Source organism: Diadema antillarum, unplaced genomic scaffold, assembly GCF_040938485.1.
Source record: "Diadema antillarum isolate AM-2024a unplaced genomic scaffold, OU_Dant_1.0 seq00001041_RagTag, whole genome shotgun sequence".
In the NCBI taxonomy this organism is placed as follows: domain Eukaryota; kingdom Metazoa; phylum Echinodermata; class Echinoidea; order Diadematoida; family Diadematidae; genus Diadema; species Diadema antillarum.
The window spans coordinates 591,487-612,437 of record NW_027271872.1 but is presented as its reverse complement, the minus strand read 5'-3'; the positions used below and the strand labels follow the sequence as shown (position 1 = coordinate 612,437).

General features: G+C 37.5%; 1 long non-coding RNA gene across 1 annotated transcript in view; it reads right to left on the bottom strand.

Moving 5' to 3' along the window:
- The window catches only part of LOC139742999 (uncharacterized), a 99,131-nt gene extending 86,031 nt beyond the window's left edge, over nt 1-13,100 (bottom strand). Inside the window, exon 1 of the long non-coding RNA XR_011711733.1 lies at nt 12,671-13,100. This is a non-coding gene — a long non-coding RNA (uncharacterized lncRNA). The remainder of the gene's footprint in view (nt 1-12,670) is intronic.
- Nucleotides 13,101-20,951: the final 7,851 nt, after the last annotated feature.

The window sequence follows — 20,951 nt, the reverse complement described above, 5'->3', positions numbered from 1 at the left end:
GTAAAGAGGGGAGGAACTAGGGAGAGATGGACAAGGCTGGGCTTGGGGTAAGGAGGAGAGCATCGTATGGTACAACACGCCTGGTGGAAGAGAGTGGAGGGAACGAAGGAAAACCGGTGGAAAGAAATCCCATTAATAGTATTTCCAGGTTATTGTGAACTTGCTCGCCGCCTCCGGACAAGAATAAATTGGATCGGCACAGGCAGATCTCAGTATCCAAACTTTGCACAGCCTCCCAGCGAAGGGGTTGGGGGGGGGGGGAGGGGGGAGGGGCGGGGAGGGAGAAAAAAGGGATACAGAGGAACTGCTCTTGAAGACAAGGTGAATATCCTGTTAAAGGAGTTCTAAGTGCTGCAGTATCAAGATCTAGCTACCCAACTTTCCATGAATTCAGCATTTCGTCATCGATGACCCAGCTGATCTCATTCATTGTTTTATGGGTACGAAGGTGAGGTGGATAAGACTTTGGATCTTTCAACTGGAGGTTCAGGGTTCCAATCCCCTCTGGTGCTTTCACCTGGCAACAGGTGTATGTAATATTTGGTAATGCTGGGGTAATAATAAGGGCAGGGCCCTCTGGGAGAGTAGTGCTAACACTGAAGAAGCTACCCCAGGTATATGTACATGTAAATAAAAACTTACTTCTTTCAATTCCTTTTCCTTCTTCTTCTTCTTTCTTCTTCTTCTTTCTTCTTCAAATACTATTATTTTCATCACTGAATGTCATAAACCCATACACAGAAAGTAAAACTCTATGTAATTTGATTGCTCTTTAAATTGTATGTTTATGGGATGTCGTTTTATTTTCTGCTTCCAATGTGCATACTGCTAATACAACACCATCTCTTAGAACAACTGTGTCCCAAAATTGCCTCAAAGAAGCAAACTATTAGAATTTTCGCCAAAATGAAGAATTTTAGATAGACATCCATGTAGGCCCACAATCAAATGAATGCACATTGAAACTTTGGGGTTTTTTTCAACTGAATGGCCTAATAATAAAAATATTGATTAGAAAAGATAGTAACAGCTCAAAAATTAAACTGAACATTGTGTTACCATTCCATTAAGACTATCTGATGATGATTGTGAAATAAAATGGAAATTCTTCAAAAATCCACTTGAAGTCATGATCGACCCCAACTGAGTAAGTTCTTTCTCAGACAAAACCAAAATGATACCTCTGGAAAAAGAAATTTTAAAAATGAGTTCCAATTTTTTACTCCTGTGTGTGTGTGTGTTTATGGAGAGACAAATGTAGCAGAGAGAGAGAAGGGTGGAGAGACAGAAGGTAGGAAAGAAAAGAAGAGTGAGAGATGGAGAAACAAATGGGAATCAAAGAAGGAAGGGATGGATGGACAAGAGAATCACGCAAGTCTGGGCACACACAATATTGCAGTGATCAACGTCGAGTCGTGGGTGAAGTGGTCGGGTAATTATGTTGACCCACCCCAAACGATGAATAGAGCCACCATGCACTGGGCCTGCCAAAGCCAACTGATGCATGAGAAAAACTTTATAAAGAAAGAGAGCGAGGAGAAATAAAAAAAAAAGGTGTGAGTTTTTGTAGGCCAGCATTACGCAGCCATTGCACCACGATGCCAGTGTTTGGAGGAACAGTTGTTCTTGTTGCTCTACTTGTCCCATCATCGCCACACAAATGATCCCAGTTACTGCTCGAGATCCATAGACATGAAGCAGTATAAGGACCTTGTAGTAACATGCTTGAACCTTTCATATAGAGGACTATCATACACAGGGTAGAATGTTTCCATGAAGAATCTCTTAAAAGTGATTGAATCATCAAAGTACAGTGTAGAAGGTGAAGATAGAAAAGAAGAATAGAAGGAGAAGAAGAAGAGAAAGAAGAAAGAGAAAGTGATAGCAGAAGGAGATGGAAGAAGAGGAGGAGAAAGATAAAAAAGTTCCTGGCACAGGACGGGTTAAACACATCTCTTACCATTTTGATTCAGGAGATGGAAAGAAAGCCTGTTTTGGAAAAAAAAAAAAAGCACCCAGAAAGAATATAGTGCTAATTTAGCATCAACTTTTAGTTCTCAATACTTACAGCACTACTGAATGTTTTTGGAGACTTCAGTCTACATGTATGTTGTTGTTGGTTTTGACAAAACCTTTATAACACATACTCATATCTACGTGCATTTCATGAATGAAGACAAGCAGCGTGACATTCTCATATCTTTGAAGGCTCCGCACAATGACAATAAATTGTGTATAAAGCCAGCGCACCATGGCCCCTGTACAAACATCCTGCAGAGTATGTACACTGTTGCACTCTAATATAAAAGAGACCTGAATGGCTGCACATGAATGCTTATCTCCAAAAGGTCTTTATACTACCCACAAAAACAAACATGTCTTCCGACTTTGAGAGAATGTACGATAGTAAATTTGCTCAGGGTAGATAGTGGAATGTTTATTTCCACAGAGTGAATTTCCAGAGAGCGAATCTATTTGTATACATTCATTTAGTGGTCCTTGCCAAGTTCAGTTTATACTGACTTCGTTTGTTTATTTTTTTTTATTAGTCCCTATGTTTACCCTCATGGATTGATGGGGAGGGGGTAAAATTCCCAATACAAACTACTAATAGGTTGTGTGATGCCCAAATAAATCCTAATCAAAGCTGGCACCTGTTCAACAACTGTTCATTCACCACAAGTCTGCTTCTTTTATACCATGTCTGATGTAACAACGAATGTACTAGTTGTTTGAACTTGGCAAGCTTGCCCTTCACTACAGCAAATCAAACTTCTGATGTAGTGTCTGCCCACACAAATTGTACACATACTTAATGCAGTTGACAAACAGTGTTTATACAGTAGACTCATTTTAATGCCATCACATTTATTGATGCAGTCTACCAATGTTGATACCCATAGCACTTGACCATTCAAAAAGAGTTCAGGGGGGCATTCCATCAACGAGTTCGTCGGAGTTTTCACCGACAAATTTGCTATCAGCCAATCAGACGCAAGGATTTCATTAGCTTTTAACAGTTGTCAGTGTAAATCCTTGCATCTGATTGGCTGATAGCAAATTTGTCGGTGAAAACCTCCGACGAACTCGTTGATGAAACGCCCCCCTGGTTTGGGGGTTTGATGGCTCTGTTTCTGTTTGTGTTTTGCTTTTGTTTTTTTGTTATTGTTGTCTCTTTTTTTTAGGGGGGGGGGGGGGGGGGGAATAGACACACTTCCTGTAATATGCCTGCCAGAATCAAACTTCCACTAAAATAGAACGACAACGGCCAACTACTGTAAGTGTTTAAATCAATGGGATGAAAAAAGATGGAGGGAACAGAAAGAGACGACATTGCACTGCATGAGCCAGCATTGAACCTAGATCTAATCTATATCTATCTAGTCGTTCGATAGATTAAAAATCTATCTTAAAGGCATAATTTACCATTTGCAGAAGAAACAAAAACCCAGCATTAGTGCATTAAAATAGCTCTAAAATGTGAGTTAGGGATAGAAACAACCACTGTAAAAATTTGAATCCGTATAAACGATGTTAAGTATTGTTAGATACACAAAATGTGAACAATAGTTATGATAAAAATGTTTCCAAACTAAACCGTCTACAGTTACGGTTTAATGAGAAAAATGCTGATATCTCCTTATATTTTAGGCTTTACTACAAAAATTGTATATGGTAGGGTGTTTTGTGATACAACAGACCTACACATATGCATCAAATGTGATATCTTAAACATTTTTTAAATCACTGCTCCCAAAGGTAAACAGGTCCTTTAACGACTACAAAGTACAGTCAACCTTGCATAAGTCGACCTCATATATAAGTTGAATAATCATTGAAGGTCTTTTCAAGTACTTCTCTTTACATTCTATCGATTTACTCCCTCATAAGTTGGATTTTCTCCATGTCAAAGCTATGTTCTTCAGTCTGAATAGATTCGACTTGAATTAGGCAAGGTTGACTGTAGTCTGTATATAATACCCACTGGCCAAAGCAGCTTGATTGATTATCAGATTTCAGAACCACAGGGAGGGGGTGCCTATACATGTATTTTGCGTCCCTGTGCACCCGGCTTTTGTGGAACGCTTAATCAGTATAATCCCTCTAAAGAACTTGGGAAGATACAGAGGGGTAGAGTACAAGATGCAAAGCTGAGTTACATACCAGAGTTTGGATAGTTTTCAGAAGTTCGTACCCCTTACCTAATACCTTACACTGTATAGGGCCTACATATAGGCCCACTTGTAGTTTTCAGAATGAAAAGGTGGAAGTTCTGTTTATCTGTAGCTTAAGATTAATGTTCTAGTCCCATGCATTCTTCTACCGATAAGTGATTTTACACAAATGAAAGTTTGAGGAAAAACAGAAAATTTTGGTATTGGTGAAATCCATGCGCCCATTATCTCGAAGGGAACTCTACAACAATTCAATTCAATTCAATGTTTTATTTCATTTTTCGACAAAAACATATAAACATCACTTCTTTTTTGGTAACAGAAAATCAGGTGCGTAAAACTATGTAGGATGAAAAGAATATACAATAATTGTAGCACCTTGCAATAATTACAATTTGCACTGTAAGAATAGTATAAAGATGTATAAAGATATCTATATTTTGTTACTTTATTGATAGATAGCTGACTGTGCTATATTGGATGCATGTACAATTGGCTGTAAGACATGTATAAAGAGGTAGGCCCTACAAGTTGTGCAGACTGTGAGCTGGTACAGTACGTGTACCACCTTACCGAAAATGCATCAGTGAACATGTGTGTGTGAAAGAGATAGAAAAATAGCAGATTATATAGTACAAGTAAAGAGACGACCTGCACTGTACACCGAAAGTACAAGCCCATTCTAACTCGTGGATATCCGTCCACTCACTTGTCTTGCGTGTGTGTGTCAGTGTGTGTGTGGGGGGGGGGGTGGGTGGCTCTGACATGGCCGTTAGGAGCTGCTGGAGTATAAAGAGGGGAACTTGAGGCATATTGGTGTCATCAATCAACTGTCCAATCATATAGCCTATTGTTATGTGGATATTGATTATCCTACTCCCTCCGGTACGTGAATTTCCCATAACCCACACCAAATGCCACAGTGACCTTCTCAATAACACTATCAACTACAGCAAAGCCAGTGTAGCTTGGATCCTCCTTGCAATATCACCTTCTCCACATCACATCATGCAATGAGTTTGAAGAGATCACGGGTCACTCAAATGCTATCAGCTAAGTACCCCAATATAAAGGGGAAGGGGGTAAGCCGTAAGGGTACATTGCACTGCTTGAAGACTTGAGCTGACAGTTCCTTGGAATATAGGCCTACATTGTTATCCCATATCCGATGTACCTAGTTAACCAAGTATTTGTAATCATGCTGCTTTATAAATGGAAATTCACCCTAAAATGCATAAAATCTAGTTTTAGTGAAAGCAGAAATCAATCGAACACATCGGTCAAATTTGAGGAAAATTGAATGATCTGTTCAAGTGTTATAAACACAGCACAGTTTGCAACTGATTGACAAATTGCTCTACATACAAATGTAAATAAGCACTGAATTGATCAGTGTGTTAGTAGTTTAGCCAAGATAAAGAAATCATGGGTCTGTAAAACCTGGCACCTTCTAGCCTCACAATCATACACTGGAAAAGAATTACCGTGTACTTTACACAGCATGGACCCCCACCACATTGTGGTAGGGTCCATAATACATGAACTAACTACAAGTACGTGCACAATGCCATGAATCAAAACCAAAAGTAGGAAAAACAAATGTAGGCAAAGTCAATTCATTACTCAGGAATTATAGACATTTGAGAAGTTAGGATTTTCTTGATCTCCATGCTCACTGGACACAAAATGAGAAAGCTTTGCTGCGGTTGGATACAACAGCATGAAAGAGAAGTGCACTTTCAAAGATCAGTGCATGACTTTCATTTTTGTCGGAATACAAAGACACCACTCAAACCACTCAGGGATGGACAACAGTCAGAATCATTTATACGAGTTTTTGTGGTCAGCCACAGCCACAGCATGGAGCTACTAGTATGACTTTAGGACCATGACCACAGTGACTGAAAGCACTTGCACACTGATGCTTCCTACACAGATCGACAAAACTTGTAGTTTAGAGAGGAACTCCTCCCATTTATCACTTAAGTTGATTGTTACAAATGCCCTAGAATTGAATGCAAAGAGTAAAGCGTCAAAGACATAGCCAACAAACAAAAAGAAATCAAGGAGAAAGGTAAAGATATGAAATGAATAAAGTCACATCTTTTCATGTGAATGTTACACAGAAAAAGTGGAAATTTTGGCAGTGTTGAAATTTTCGCGCAGTTTGCACAACCAGAAAATAGCACAAAAATAAAAGGACGCGAATATTTTTGATTGCCATATGTTCAAGTAGTTGATGTCTCGGTTCCGAGGAATGAAAAACATGCAAAACTCTACTAACCCCACTGAACATGAAAAATTAGTCGCGCAAAAATATCCACTACAGTATTGCTTACAAACTTTATATAGGGCCCACCACTATGCTATTTACGGTTGTACATAGATCAGGTTTTGCATAGATCATCATTTGCCTGTTTGTTGACTAAAGAGTAACTGTAACCAGGGAGGTGGGAAGCCACCTCCCTGCTGTTACACACCCCATGTTTAAATAAAAAGTTTTTTCTGCTTAATTATCACAATCTCTTTTTACAATATTTTAATGGGAAGGCTATTAACTATGTGGGAATTTACATGCAACAGTTATGTTCACGTGATTTTCATAATCTTCAAAGTTTTTAACTTTGATGATTAGCATCCATATGACACCTAATCATAAAGAATTATACCTACAACATAAATACACCACTAGCAATATATCTGATTATATGACACAGTAGTGTACACCATGCTCTGGAGGTCAACCCAGAAGCTATTAAAGGGGAATAGGGTTCATAGAGAGGTCACACTAATTTTCATTGGAAATTCATTGATTATCATGTCCACATAATGATAAATTACGAGTGGGGTACCCCTGCTGCTTGCGGATAAAGCATTTAAACCCTATGGCCCGAATTCACGAAGGTGGTACAATTGAAACCATGGTTCAAAACCACGGTTTATGCAAATGTCTTCTGCGTAAATATGATTGACAGGCTGCATATTATATGCCAACAGACGTCCACTAGCAAATGCGCATTCCAAAAAAATTAACTTTTCTAGCATAATGAAAGAGCACTTGACTAACCACTTTCAGAAAGCGGGGGGAATGATTCTCGGTATCGCCAATACCTAGGTGCCGTGCGCAGAGCAGCATTTTAGATGTATTATGGGATAGCTCACGGGACAAACTTGCCCTGGTTTTGGCTGCACATACACTCAGATCACGCTGTGTCTTTATCCAGAGGTATTTTCTGTTGAAGATTTTTCGCTTTCCATTATGTGACCAGCACATTGCAACCATGACTCTAGTGACCGCAAATCAGTAAAACTTAGAAACTTTCAACTCTTTTAAGCTGAATTATAGCCAAGAAAAAAAGGGGTAACAATGGAAAAGCAGACAAATAACTCCATTGAATCATATGGGAACTGCGACTCGCATGAGACAACCGGAAGCGAACAAGGGACCAAGGAATCCCACACTGCATCTGTGACAGAGCTCTTCAGCGTGCGCAGAAGTTTTCTGCGCATTGGCGATACCGAGAATTGATACCCTAAATGTCAGTATCAAGTTGATGGAATGTGTAATTTTCATGAGAAATGAATTTTGGGGGATTCCCTATTTCTTTATATTGTTGTCCACACATGACATCATAACCTCTAGTAGTCTCCTCATCCAGCGGTTCCAACACCAAAACTTAAAGATTTCATAACTTTTGTACTGATTATCTGATTTTCCTCAAACTTTCTCTGATATGTTCTACTTATGTTGCTGCTTTCACTCAATCCACATTTTCTTTGGGTTTGGGTTTCCTTTAACACTGCATGAACATGTACAGTATGATTAAACTTTAAATTATTCAAAAAATCAAGTTTGTTTGGTGGTTGAGCATATCAGTATACCAAAGTCACAGTTGATTTATTCTCACTGAATTGTTGGCTCTTCCATTTTGTACCCATAATGGTGTTACTCTGGAACCTTAAATTGCAACAGCAATGTACGGATTTCCATCTCTTGGTCCAGAAGCGCAAACCGCAGGTTCCCTGATGGGAGGGTAGCGAGGGCCGCCCCAGACCACCAAACAACAACCGTCCACAATGGATGCTGGGTCGCTAGGGGTCAGGTAGGGTGTGCGTCAGGTACAAGGGAAAGTCAACTTTGCCTGTTCTGACTCTCTCAAGGCCCCCCTGGGCCACAGCAAGAGTATATTTTCCCCATTCATTTTCTTTAGAACTGTGCAACTGTGAACCTTAGCCTCACTTCAAGGCTTTGAGGCTAAATGTATGAACCCTGTGCCATTGCCGACATGAAGTTAAAATCTGAACACGTCAAACGAGTCTCTGCAAATACATCTGTACTGAAACACCTACAACACACATTTAATTCCACTGCCTTGGTAGAATTTAGTTCAATATAAATGCTGGATTTATAAGTGATTTTTTTTTTTTAGAGTTACACACTTCAGATGAGTAAATTCAATGCTTCTCTAAATTGTCAGATGTTTGCATTTGTATTTCACCGAGTTTTGTAGATGTTATTACAATTGTAACCAGTTCCATGAAATGTTCCTCTAATGTAAGATGCAATATATACTGTGAAATTCACAGGCGCCATTTGATCGATGACAAAATGATAATATCTGTAGGAAAATTTCCCTAAGATCTGATGGATTACAGTGAACTAGTAGTTCGGAGGGCAGGATTACTGATAACTGATGTAGGGACTACATGCTACTAATGCTTTACATTATTGTACACTTACAAATCTGACAAGCAGACAGAATTTAGACTGTCATACTTCATTCAAAAAGTCTGGAGAGAAGGCTAACTTGGGTCAACACTGGATCCCAGCATTCATAAAATGGATCGCTCATTTTCTCCGACACAGGGAAGCCACTGAGGATGGAGAACGTATGGAATGATAGAATGGAGACTTGGACCAGCAAAGCAAATTACAATTGTATCATTGTACAGATACTTTTATAGTAAAACACACACATCATTTTACGCTAATCACAGACATTGATAGAACCATACATGTACATGATGTGATGCAAACAACACACACACACAAACATACACTGAAATGTATTTCAAATGAGCCATACAAGTAGGAAAGGTGTTCACGAAACCAATGCCACCTTTAATGTTAACAAACTGTTGATTTTAAGAGACTTCAATCAAGTCAATGGTAGATCCAATTGAACTTACTAAACCACAGAGACAGTCAAACATGATACAATAATTCAACTTTTTGTTTACAATGCTATCAATAGGTGGATTTTCCACGTGTGCAGGTCAATTGGGCACTGAGTTCAAGGCACTTGCATGCAAGAATGCATCTATAGAAATAGTCCAGTCACAGGCAAGCTGTCCTTTAAAGCTTGTATTCATATCCCATTTGCAAATGTCACAAAATCATGCATGGTTGCAGAATAATGTCTCCCAACAACATATTTAAGTATGAAATCTGAAGGCAATACACACAAAGAGATTTTTTTTATTTGTTTGTTGTTGTTTTTAAAGAAGTGAAAAACTGACCCGATGTCAATCAAGAATTGTATGCTCCTTTGTTTTTTGTGCTGAGAATGATAGTTGGAATTCACAGCAAATCTCTTCGTATCTATTTAGTTGTAAAGCATTTTTTTTAAATCTCAGTGCAGCTTACATTGAGTGTTGTATGTTTCATATGTTGTCCTTTCATTGTTACAATTGTATTTTGAAAGTATAGTACATACTGTAATTTGTCAATATGTTATACATTGTATACAAGACTCCCAATCACACAGATTGATTAATGCAACAACTCAGAAGGTTTATGCGATTAAAAGGCATTTGCAAACACGTTTTGACAGTGGGCATTCAAACATGTTTCAAGCATTGGAAAGTTGATTAGCACAGTCTCAGACATGTGAACTTAACCATGGTACTGTCCATGTAAACCCTGACAGCCTTTCTGGTCAGTGCTTTAAAGGGAGTGTTCAAACAAGATCGACCACTGAAGTTCGAAGAAGTCAAAAGATTTTCCAAGCAGAGATACAACCTCGGTCTAGGAATAGTGCAGCATCAGAGCAGATAGGCGGGTGACCACAAGACATGGTGGGAAAGAAAGAGACTTATAGGCAAAGCAAGAGAGGGAGAGAGGATTATGCCCTGAATAATACTATAGAGGGCCCACACACAATGCATCCCTCCCTTTAAAGCTCATTCCACCATCAGGCCTAATTCTCTCTTTTCTCTGGCTCCCTTTGTTCTTTCTTGAAAAACTTGGGGAGGGGGAACATCTTCTTGGAAGGAATTAGTGCGAGCTTAAAGGGATGGTACAAGTTTGGTTGAGAAGCTGCTTCAGAGTTCAGGTTTCAAACATTTTTTAATGATGTTTTCTTGAGATAATTACGAAACCTCTCATGAAATACGGAAGAGCAAATAATTCTAAGAAGAGTTCAAAGCTTATATGATGAAAATTGGTTTTGAAATGGACGAGAGAGCCAAAACAAAGTGATCCTAATAAAAAGTGGGACCCACATTTGAATAGGATTGTTTTGCTTAACTTGGTTTTTTGGATATCTCAGCCATTTAAAAACTGATGTTCATCAAATAAACTCAGATTTCCCCTTCGAATTAATTTCATAAAGCAGTTTCCAAATATCCGCCAAAAATCTAGGGCTGAATCCTCACCTCAACCAATACTTAATTGTATACTATCCCTTTAAAGGAGACCCCCAGATGATTCTTGAGACTTTTGCATTTAAACATGGGTACAGAGTTTCACAATTTGTATTTTGATTGGGATGAGTATGAATGTATTCAAAATTCATTATAAATCACAATGAAAAAGGGTGATGACATAGCAGCTTCACTCATGAAGGCATGATTGAGTGCTCAAGGAAGCAGAAAAAATGAAGAAATCATGCATAAACTTCACACACAGGAACTAGTCAAGCAAGTGGTATTGTAATGGAATTGCACTACTACTAGAACGTGTGAGCCTCCCACATAACACATACAAATGTCATCATTTTTGTTCATCGTATTACATTTGTATGTCTTGGAGTTTTCAGAGTATTGGCTTAATCTCCTCAAAGGCCATGATAAATTCCAAAAATCTGTACATGGTGTTATCAATTTATGTACTATCCGATGTAAAATGATATATACAAACTAGTCTGGAATGCCCCCTCAAAAAGTTTCCCAAAATGGTATCTTGCTACACCACTTCCTTTATGTATAACTTTATAAGCATGATTTAAAATCTGGAATTCTGGGGATTGACCCTTGAAATTCTTGTTGTACATGTACCTACAACACTGTATCTTTCTATCGCAGGGAATTAGGTAAAAAAAAAAAAATTCTGAACAAAGCTTGATTGCATTACACATAGGGCCTATGCATGAAATGTCTGTTGAACACAGTGAAGTACATGAAAGTACATTACGGCTATCATTCGATGCACATTGCACAGTACTCAAAATAAAGATTTTAAAAATGTATTAATAACTATTAAAAACTGACAGCAACCTTGAAAATTTCAGATTCTTGGTGCACCAAAAGACTAGCTGGGATCCATTTCATAAAAGATGTTCGATGTTCCAAGAATGAAATACAGTGTACACACATAAAAAATGCGGACTTCTACACGAGGTGGTCTACCAGTACCCATAATTTAGAACATTTAAACCAGGGAAAGTTTCAGCATTTTTATAATTTTGTTTAAACTCTCACTCTGTGAAAATTCAACTTCATGACAATCAAACACATCCCTAAAAAAGATGTCTTGCAGTAAAACAGAAACCAAGAAAGATGAAGGGCGGGGAGAGAGTCGGTATAACACAGAGAAATGCAGGAGGGAAAAAGTTGATGTAAACCAGTTAAAAATAGAAAAAAATAGTGTTAATCACATCATTGTACACAAGAAGTTATGTACATGTAGAAGATGAAGCTATCACCATGATCACAGGCTAGGCTAGTACTAGGGTAGTACTAGTAGGTTTGCTCCATTATAGCTCTAAACATGCACTTTTATTGCTATGGTACTACTACTATGTAGTCTAGTATACAACGAATACGACTGTATTTATTTTTGTATGGCTTCGCTGACCACTGCCGCTGCCACTACACTGGCAGCGATCGGTTGATATCATGATACCAGGGCCAGCAGGAAAATGGCATTAATATTCGCACAAAACGCATAGGCACTAACAAACTTATTGGTTCATTTAACGGTAGACAGATTGAAATATACGTCACTGCTTGCCCGACAAAGTGATGGCGAGAGTGTTCCTCCAATTTCATGAACTTTATTTAAGAAGGCAAGCGCCTCTAATCTGCTTGATTGGTGCACCAACCAAGCCAGCACGCTCCAGAATAGGAATATATACAAAACGTAACGATGTTATGAAACTCTCCCCGAGTACGACGCATACCCGGGCTTTCTTATTCACCACTCAGCATCAAAAAGAATTTCGCGCTTTTTATCACAGTTGTGATAATCTTCACACAATAAACTACTTGCCTACCTTAGCAGATTCCCTGCATCATCCAAGGAACAGTCTGTAGAACGTAGCTAGTTCAGAACTCGTGACCCGGCCTTGTGCAGAAAGATAAATCATTTATTCCATGGCCCACTTGCCCACCAAAACAACATCCCAAGAAGATCGTGCGCTTGTGGGCCAACACAGGTGCATGCAGCGGCCCTCGCTCCGCTCTTGCTGCGAGAAGAGCACTAGCAGCTTGACCGTCTACGCAAGCAACAACGCTCTCCTCTCTCAGTTCGCTGTACAAAACAAGCTTGGCTGCAAAACCGGCAAAACCACACGCTATTTCGTAGTGATGCTACAAATATCCTCATCCAACTTTATTTCCAGGCTGCGTTTCAAAAACACAAATTATCCTGTGTGCATGTTGTTCAGCACAGAGCAGAGGAATCTCACGATACCGGGATTAGCGTCACAGCGTTTCGCATCCCAGCCAGCAAGGCTAGCAATTCCCGCTTCGTCGTGTACACGATACGTACGTAGGGGTACTGGTACACACACTGCACGGTACCGCAGAAACCGGTCCGGTGGTGGTACGGACGCGGGTGCCTCGATGAACATGTACAAGGAGAGATTACACTGGTGGCGTACTTCACATTCCACGTTTGTTACCCACAGAACTCAATGCAGAGTAATTTGGGTTGTTACCCCACCAGAAGCAGCGTCGAGTATTTTATTTTTATTCACATTGTAGTGATAGTTCTTCGGCGCTTCGTCGTCAGAGTACGGCTAGCGTGATGGTGTCTTGACTCAATTACAGTAAGTATCCTTACAAACAAAACGTGAAATCTATTAGTTCACAAGAGGCTGCGGCACAAGTTAGAAATCGACGTGTTTTGTTTGTTTGTTTGTTTTTTGGGGGTTCAATAACGGGCGTATCATCGCTTGGAATATTGTTTATATTGTGGTGTACGAACGGATTTCACTGGGATTGAAATTCAAGGGTATTATAATTTTTCGGATTTTATGCAACTGTAGACTACATACATATGCAATTTCGATCACTATGATTGGGTTTTAAGGTTTAATACTAGTGAAAGTTATGACAACATATCAATTAACTTGATGCGCGGGATATGCTTTTCCGTTTCTAATTCAGTTTTGGTTTGATTCAAGCAGATGCAAATTCATCACAAATTCAAAAGACACAAGCAATGGCAAATGCAATGATTGATATTAGAACTAAATATTACACAAGCAGATAAACAAAGGCAATACAATAAACATAATATTATACATGTAAAATAAATACTGTATGATAAATGTTATGATTATATACAGTAAATATGTTTTCCAGTTAATGAGAGAGATAATTGAACACTGGAGACCGCCATCGTCAGCGGCGAGGCTAGAAATGGATGGGGCCTCATAAGAATAAGAATATTTCTTTTTTGAAGGGATGGTAACTAGTTTTGGTTGAGATGAAGATACAACTTTAACTTTTTTGCGAGATAATTAGAAACCACTTATATGAAACATTAAAGAACATACAATGCTAGAGGATTAAAGGTTTATTTGATGAAAGTTGGTTTTGAAATGGCGGAGATATCAAACACCAAACTAAACTGAGATCCTAATAAAGCGTGGAACCTACCTTTTATTAGGACCACTTTGTTTTTCCTTGTTTTTGGACATCTCAGCCATTTCAAAGCAGATTTTCATCAAATTGATATACTTTTGATTCCCATTAGAATTGTATGCTCTTTAATATTTCATAAGTGGACGGTCTCTAATTATCTCGCAGAAAAATTAAAATCTGAATCACCCATCCCAACTAAAACTATACCATCCCTTTACAGGGGAAATCCAGTCCAAATATAAGTTAGTCTGATAAGAAAGAGTAAAATATTACGAGTTCAACGGTATAAATTTGATCGAAATCGGATGAAGTATAAAGAAGTTATGACATTTTGAAGTTTCGCTATTTTTTTTCGAGGGGGGAACAGTTCTTGAACAGTCAATATGAATATGCAAATGGAAAAGTGAGCATGTCATTCCCTCACAACTTACCATATAGTTTGTAAATATAATTTTGAAATTTCCTTTTTTTTCATTAAAACGCAATTGTGCCCGAGGCTCAAATCCTCATCTAACTGATCACTATTCCGATGTTATTCAACTATGAATAACGTCATGTTTCAGACTTCAGTGACAGAAACATTGAATTTTCGTCATTTTTGTTTTGCACACGATCAGTGCAAAACTTTGAGGTTATGACATGGTTAGCTCACTCATTTGCATATTCTTTCCCACTGTACAAGAACTGTTTTCGAGAAATTATCAAAACTTCATAATTTCATAACTTCCTTATTTTTCATCCGATTTCAGTCAAATTTTTACAGTTGAACTCGTAAGATTTTACTCTTTTTTATCAGACTAACTTATATTTTGACTGAATTTCCTCTTTAAAGATAACACAAAATTTGTTGTGTGTGTGTGTGTGTGTGTGTGTTTTCTTTCCTTTTTTTTTCTTTCAGGCCAACTTGAACATCCGAAAGTGTAATTCCTCTATGACCATGTGAAATGGTGACACATCAAATTCTTCTTATTTTTACCCGGTATGGGAGGTTGATTTATGAATCATTTTACTAAGTAAGTCGTATCATCTTAGGAATTCAAATCTATTCAAATTTTATGAATGATACATGCTATTTAGGTTTGAAATAGTATTGCATACATTTCTCAAATTATAAAGTTTCGAGGTAGGTGGAAATAATAACGCGAATTCTATTCTTTGATGTGAAAAGTGAATAATTTACCAATAGTAGTTAGCTCGCCTAATAGACCGGGATAATTTTTATTCTTACCGTATACAGAATGATAACTAACATAAAGTTAAGTAGGCCTATAACTTTTATGCACATCAACAATTACATACAGTAACTAACGCTTGAAGTTCCATTATAAAAAGAAACTCACGTGATTCCCTTTCTTATGATGAGTCAAACCTCTTCGTATTCTGTATTTCTCAGCTGAAAAGCGGGAGATCAATACCATAAAGTAGTTACAAGCGTATCAGAATTACTGGTACATCTTATTATCTTTTTGGCAAAACTGCGATGATGAGTGTCAAGTGGCACAGACTGTCGACAATAGATGGCGCTCTACGTCTCACGTTTTCCTTGTACATATGGCACCTGACGCATCGGAGAGACCCGTCAGCTTAAGCTCCATGCATGGTGGTCACAACTTTAAAAAGTTAGGTCGTCAGTTCACACTGGCGGCCAAACTTATCGCAGTTTCTGTTCTCGTTTTGGTCAATGGTGCGCATGCGCATCAAAGAAGAAAAGCGCGCGCCATCTGACAACTTATGACTGTGACGTAACAATACACACTCGTAATCCCGATGAGCGGGCACTTCGGAGGCACCGCCCACAAACAGGTGATGGACTAGTCACGTGACGAACTTAGCAAAGTTTCAGTCACAGAACTCTGTTTGAGCTACGAGCGTTCCAGCTGCGAACATTCAGATTGCACAAACGTCGAGAAGATTGGCGGAGGTTCTGGAAATTTTCCCAGTTTGAATAAAAAGTTTCGTCAGAAGTTTCGCGAAAATATTTTGCAAAGTTTGTGCTCATCCTGGCAAAACGTTGAGATCTTAAACATCGCGACGCTTTGCCAAGGTGACCGCGGCTAGTGTAGCATTCAAATATATAATACGCGAAACTCATCACACACACGCACACACACACACACACACGAACAAACAAACAAACAAATAAAAGATGCCAGATTCCTGCCTGCTTGGTGAAAGTGCTAAACATTCCTTTTGATAGGTTTTCTCAATATTGACAGAGAATGGCAAATAACAAATACAACTATATTTCTCTACTTGCTTTTGCCAATTCAAAGGAATAACTTTTCTTGCAAAATTCTCAGAAAATGATGATAACAAACCAATGTTCATACATTTTTCTTCTTCTCTCTCTTTACAATTTCCATCGAAATTATACTGTCCATTTTAGTGTAATCTATTTACGCTACAGCAATACATTTATGTCTTGATGCACATCCGCCACCAAGAGCCAACTACCCTTCAAACACCCTACACACAGATATGTAGGCCTAATTATAAAGAGGTGGGGACATAATAACTTATATCTGTAAGCGTAATATATACAAGCGGAAACGAATATATGAGTTGAGGACTGACAGACCTACCTATCATACACATACACTGCAGATATGTATTTGGATATTAGCATGTACATATCTACACATAATACAAACACACACACACACAGACACGCACACACACACACACACACACACAAACATATATCTTATATATACATATACAATGTTGTATCAACCTTTCACTTGTCAAACCAACACCATATCTTGCCAAAATATAGTTCAGCATGCGGCACAATGTTTATAAATGTGTGTGTGTGTGTGTGTGTTTTTGCGCATTCTTATGTTTATTTCTTTAGATAAATAATCAAGTGAATATGCCCAGTTGCTTTGAGCAAGCTATCCTGTCCCCGTTTGGCGAGCATTTTTCGAGAATACATGTGTGTTTAAAAAAAAACGGATTTCGTTTCTTTGGTTAAAAAAAAAGAGTCACAATGTAAGCTTGACGTTGTTTTGCACTATGTTTATGTATACTGCAATTTTGTCTTTGTATAATGTAAGATTGACATTATTTTGTACAATGTTTGTGTATAATGCAGTTCGTCTTTGTATAATGTGAACGTGAATTTTGTGATATGAAATTGAACGAAATTCGCATAAAGAATTTTTAAAAAATGTGTATCTATACTTTTTGTTTGTGGGCTCGTGATTTTATTGGACATTATCTGCTAGTACTTTTTCTAAAGTTTCAATTCAATTTGAATCAAAATAATTTTATTTCGAATATCACAATTTACAATAACAACAAAGCAATGTACAGTATTAAAAAATATACAGACATACACTTTGATAAAATTCAAGAATAAGATAATTACTATGTCCATAATCTATATGAAACTACATGTATGTGTTTTGTTATTGAAAAAGAGAATCCACATAAAAGACAAGCTTGAAGAGATGTGGATCACTTATTGAATTGGACTTACAAAAGAAAAAAAAGTAAAGTGAATATTAAGTGAAAGTACACATACATTCACACAAACGATCGAAAAAAAAGTAATGTAGTCAAGACAAACGCCAATTTATAATTGCTCCTTGAATATCAAGGCTACTTTATTGTCACCGAACAATACCATACTGTTCTATGTAATAACGGTCATTTAGTGTACAACTATACTATAAATTATAATAAATTGCAAGATGAAATAAATAACGCACCTTCACATAAATTCACAATCATTCAGCCTTCAAGGAAGATATTATACTTTACATTTTATAGTGTATATAAGAATGAATTACAAGATGAAATAAATAAACAACTTCTCTTAAAGATCAACACTATAATTCACAATTATTCAGCCTTGAACGAAGATAGAATGCAGCATTCCTCTCTTCAACTTATGTAGAATACGTATACATTATACAGGTGATCGTAGTACAAGCATGTAAGTTTAAAAGAAATAAAGCATGAACATCTTTTAAACGAATGCATGGAAAAGTGATTTTACGGGTGTACACTGTGATGAGGTAATTTCTCATTTGCAAAAGAGAGAATCGGGGTAGTCTCCTTTTAATGCACAAACGAACAAATTAATAGGTATTTCCCTTTTACCGTGTGTGCGTGTGTGTGTGTGTGTGTGTGTGTGTCCAAGTTGTCGGGTATGGAACGCGTAAATGGTAATTGTATAAAAGTTGGCAAAATGCTATATTTTTTTTTTTCTTTTGAGGGTGATGTGTTTAAAGCTTGTGTTTCATATAATGAAATATGTTTTTTTTTTCTCTCTCTCTCTCACTAAAGAAGCTGGTGTCAATGGGAAAGATGGTGCTTCAGAAACTTCGAGTTGGTTTTATGATGCGGAGGAATACAGTCATTTAACAATGAACGCGTATACCCAATCTTTGAAAAAAAAACCATCGAATATATACATATCTATGATAACGTGCATTACTTAAATACAGTAGCATTGCTGAACATTTTACAACACGTAATAATTATTGCAGGTACATTATTCCCACACAGAGGTAGAAGAATGCTTTGCCGTGAAGCGATGTTGATGATGATAAAAAAAAGTGTCAATAACTTTTGTGCAGAATGACGAATTATAAGTCTTTTTTTTTTCAACAAAATCATTATGACGTGCCATATCGTGCTCAGAATGTATCAAGTTTGCTTTGTGGGTACCTGCCCAAGTGATACACGTTAAGCGCGACCCGTGTATTTATGGTTTACTGTGAGATTTCATAGACTCCATTTTATTAAGACAGTTTAAAGGAGTCGAATCAATTATCTGAGACCCCTCTTCACTGCGTATCAATCCTTACTGCTATGCCATTCCCCTTTCGCTCCGCACGAAAATGACGATTTCCAGTAAATAAGAACAAAACTGTTGCGAGCACGTCTCAGATGGTTGACATGAATGATTTGAAAGAATTTGAGTCATTATTATTATTATTATTATTATTATTATTATTATTATTATTATTATTATTATATTCACTGTGAATCTGAGATGGTTCAGTCACGCGGCACACTCAGAAGTCAAGAGTACGAGTGACGTCAACAATAGAGACCACCTGACTGAAGCATGGCTATATTTCCAAGTTGAGTTTCGTAGCTAGAAACTTTGACCATGCTATATAGTGCAGTATACTTTGTTTGATCAATTCAATGACTTCTTTCTTTTCTTCTTTGTCTTCTGCGCAAAACGCCTCGCCAAACTCAGTCACCTGCATCTTCTACAACATACAAATAGACCTCGCTGCTTTATCCAATTAATTTAATTGCCCCCTTTTGAATACACTGTGTCACAATTGATTTTTCTGTTTTCTTGTAATACAATTTGTAGTATGCACCTTTAAAAGCATTTTACAGCTACATAGATTACGCTTGAGTTAGCCATTGAATTGACTTAATGCAACAGTGAACATTATAATGCAATATGCAGGTTAGTACTGTCTTGAAGACCAGACTTTACTTGCACGCGTCGGTGATAGAGGGCGCTGTTTCATCGACAGCTATCATGTAGGCGCCACAGAACGTTTCTTTCCCCGCGTCTGTGGACGTGGAAACATTGACAGACGTGGTGATTCCCAAGACGGGGCTGATGCTGAGCTGGTCGCCCGCCAGCAGGTAGACGATCCCGCCGATGTACGTTGAATCCCTTGGCGTTGGTTCAAGGGCATCGCTTCGCGCACTAGGGCAAAATCATAGGATGAACACATTATAGGAAAATAATCAAATTCACGTTCATCACTCTAAACGAAGCAACAACATCGCCTTTAAATTATACAATGGCAAGAAGTATCAAGATGTAAATGCTTCTGCTCTGATCCACTATGTTTTTCTAAAAGTTTTCCTTTATTCTAATATGTATCTATTGGATTTACGCCAGTGCCTAACCGCAACAAGAGAAGCAAAATATTGACAAAGTGTTTGTTTTCAATAGTTTAGGATCCTGTTTCATGCTACTTGAGAGATTTCTGTAAAAAAAAAAAAGTAAGCTTGAATTAGGTTTCTCCCTAAAATGTTTCCAAATCACGTTGGCCTTTCTTGACCTCGCTTTCACTTCCGCCATGATGCGTATATATTCGAACTTCTATCATGCGAGTTTGTGTTTCAAAGGTTCATTAATGATGGTGATGATGGTAATAATGATAACAATAATAATGATAATATTGATGATGATAATAACAATAATAATAATAATAACAATAATAATAATAATAACAATAATAATAATAATAACCACAATAATAATGATAATATAAATAATAATAATAATATTATTATTATCATTATTAATAATAATAATGATAATATTAATGATATTATTATTATTATTATTATTATAAATAATAATGATAATATTAATAATAATATTATCATTATTATTATTATTATTATTATTATTACTATTATTATCATCATCATCATTATTATCATTAACATTACATAAAATATTAGAATACTAACAATAATGATGATGCAGATAGGATAATTTTCAGACATTGTTTTGGACACAGCTGAAATATGTCTCAAAAATAGTGAGTACAAATGAAGAATACAAGTACTTATTTGAAGCCCCTTGTCAAAGTAATTTGAACGAGCTCAGGGCGACTTACTGTTGTGTTAGTTCAGTCCTCATCACTATACGGGTCTTCCCTCTCCCACAGTCCAAGGTTCGGGCGA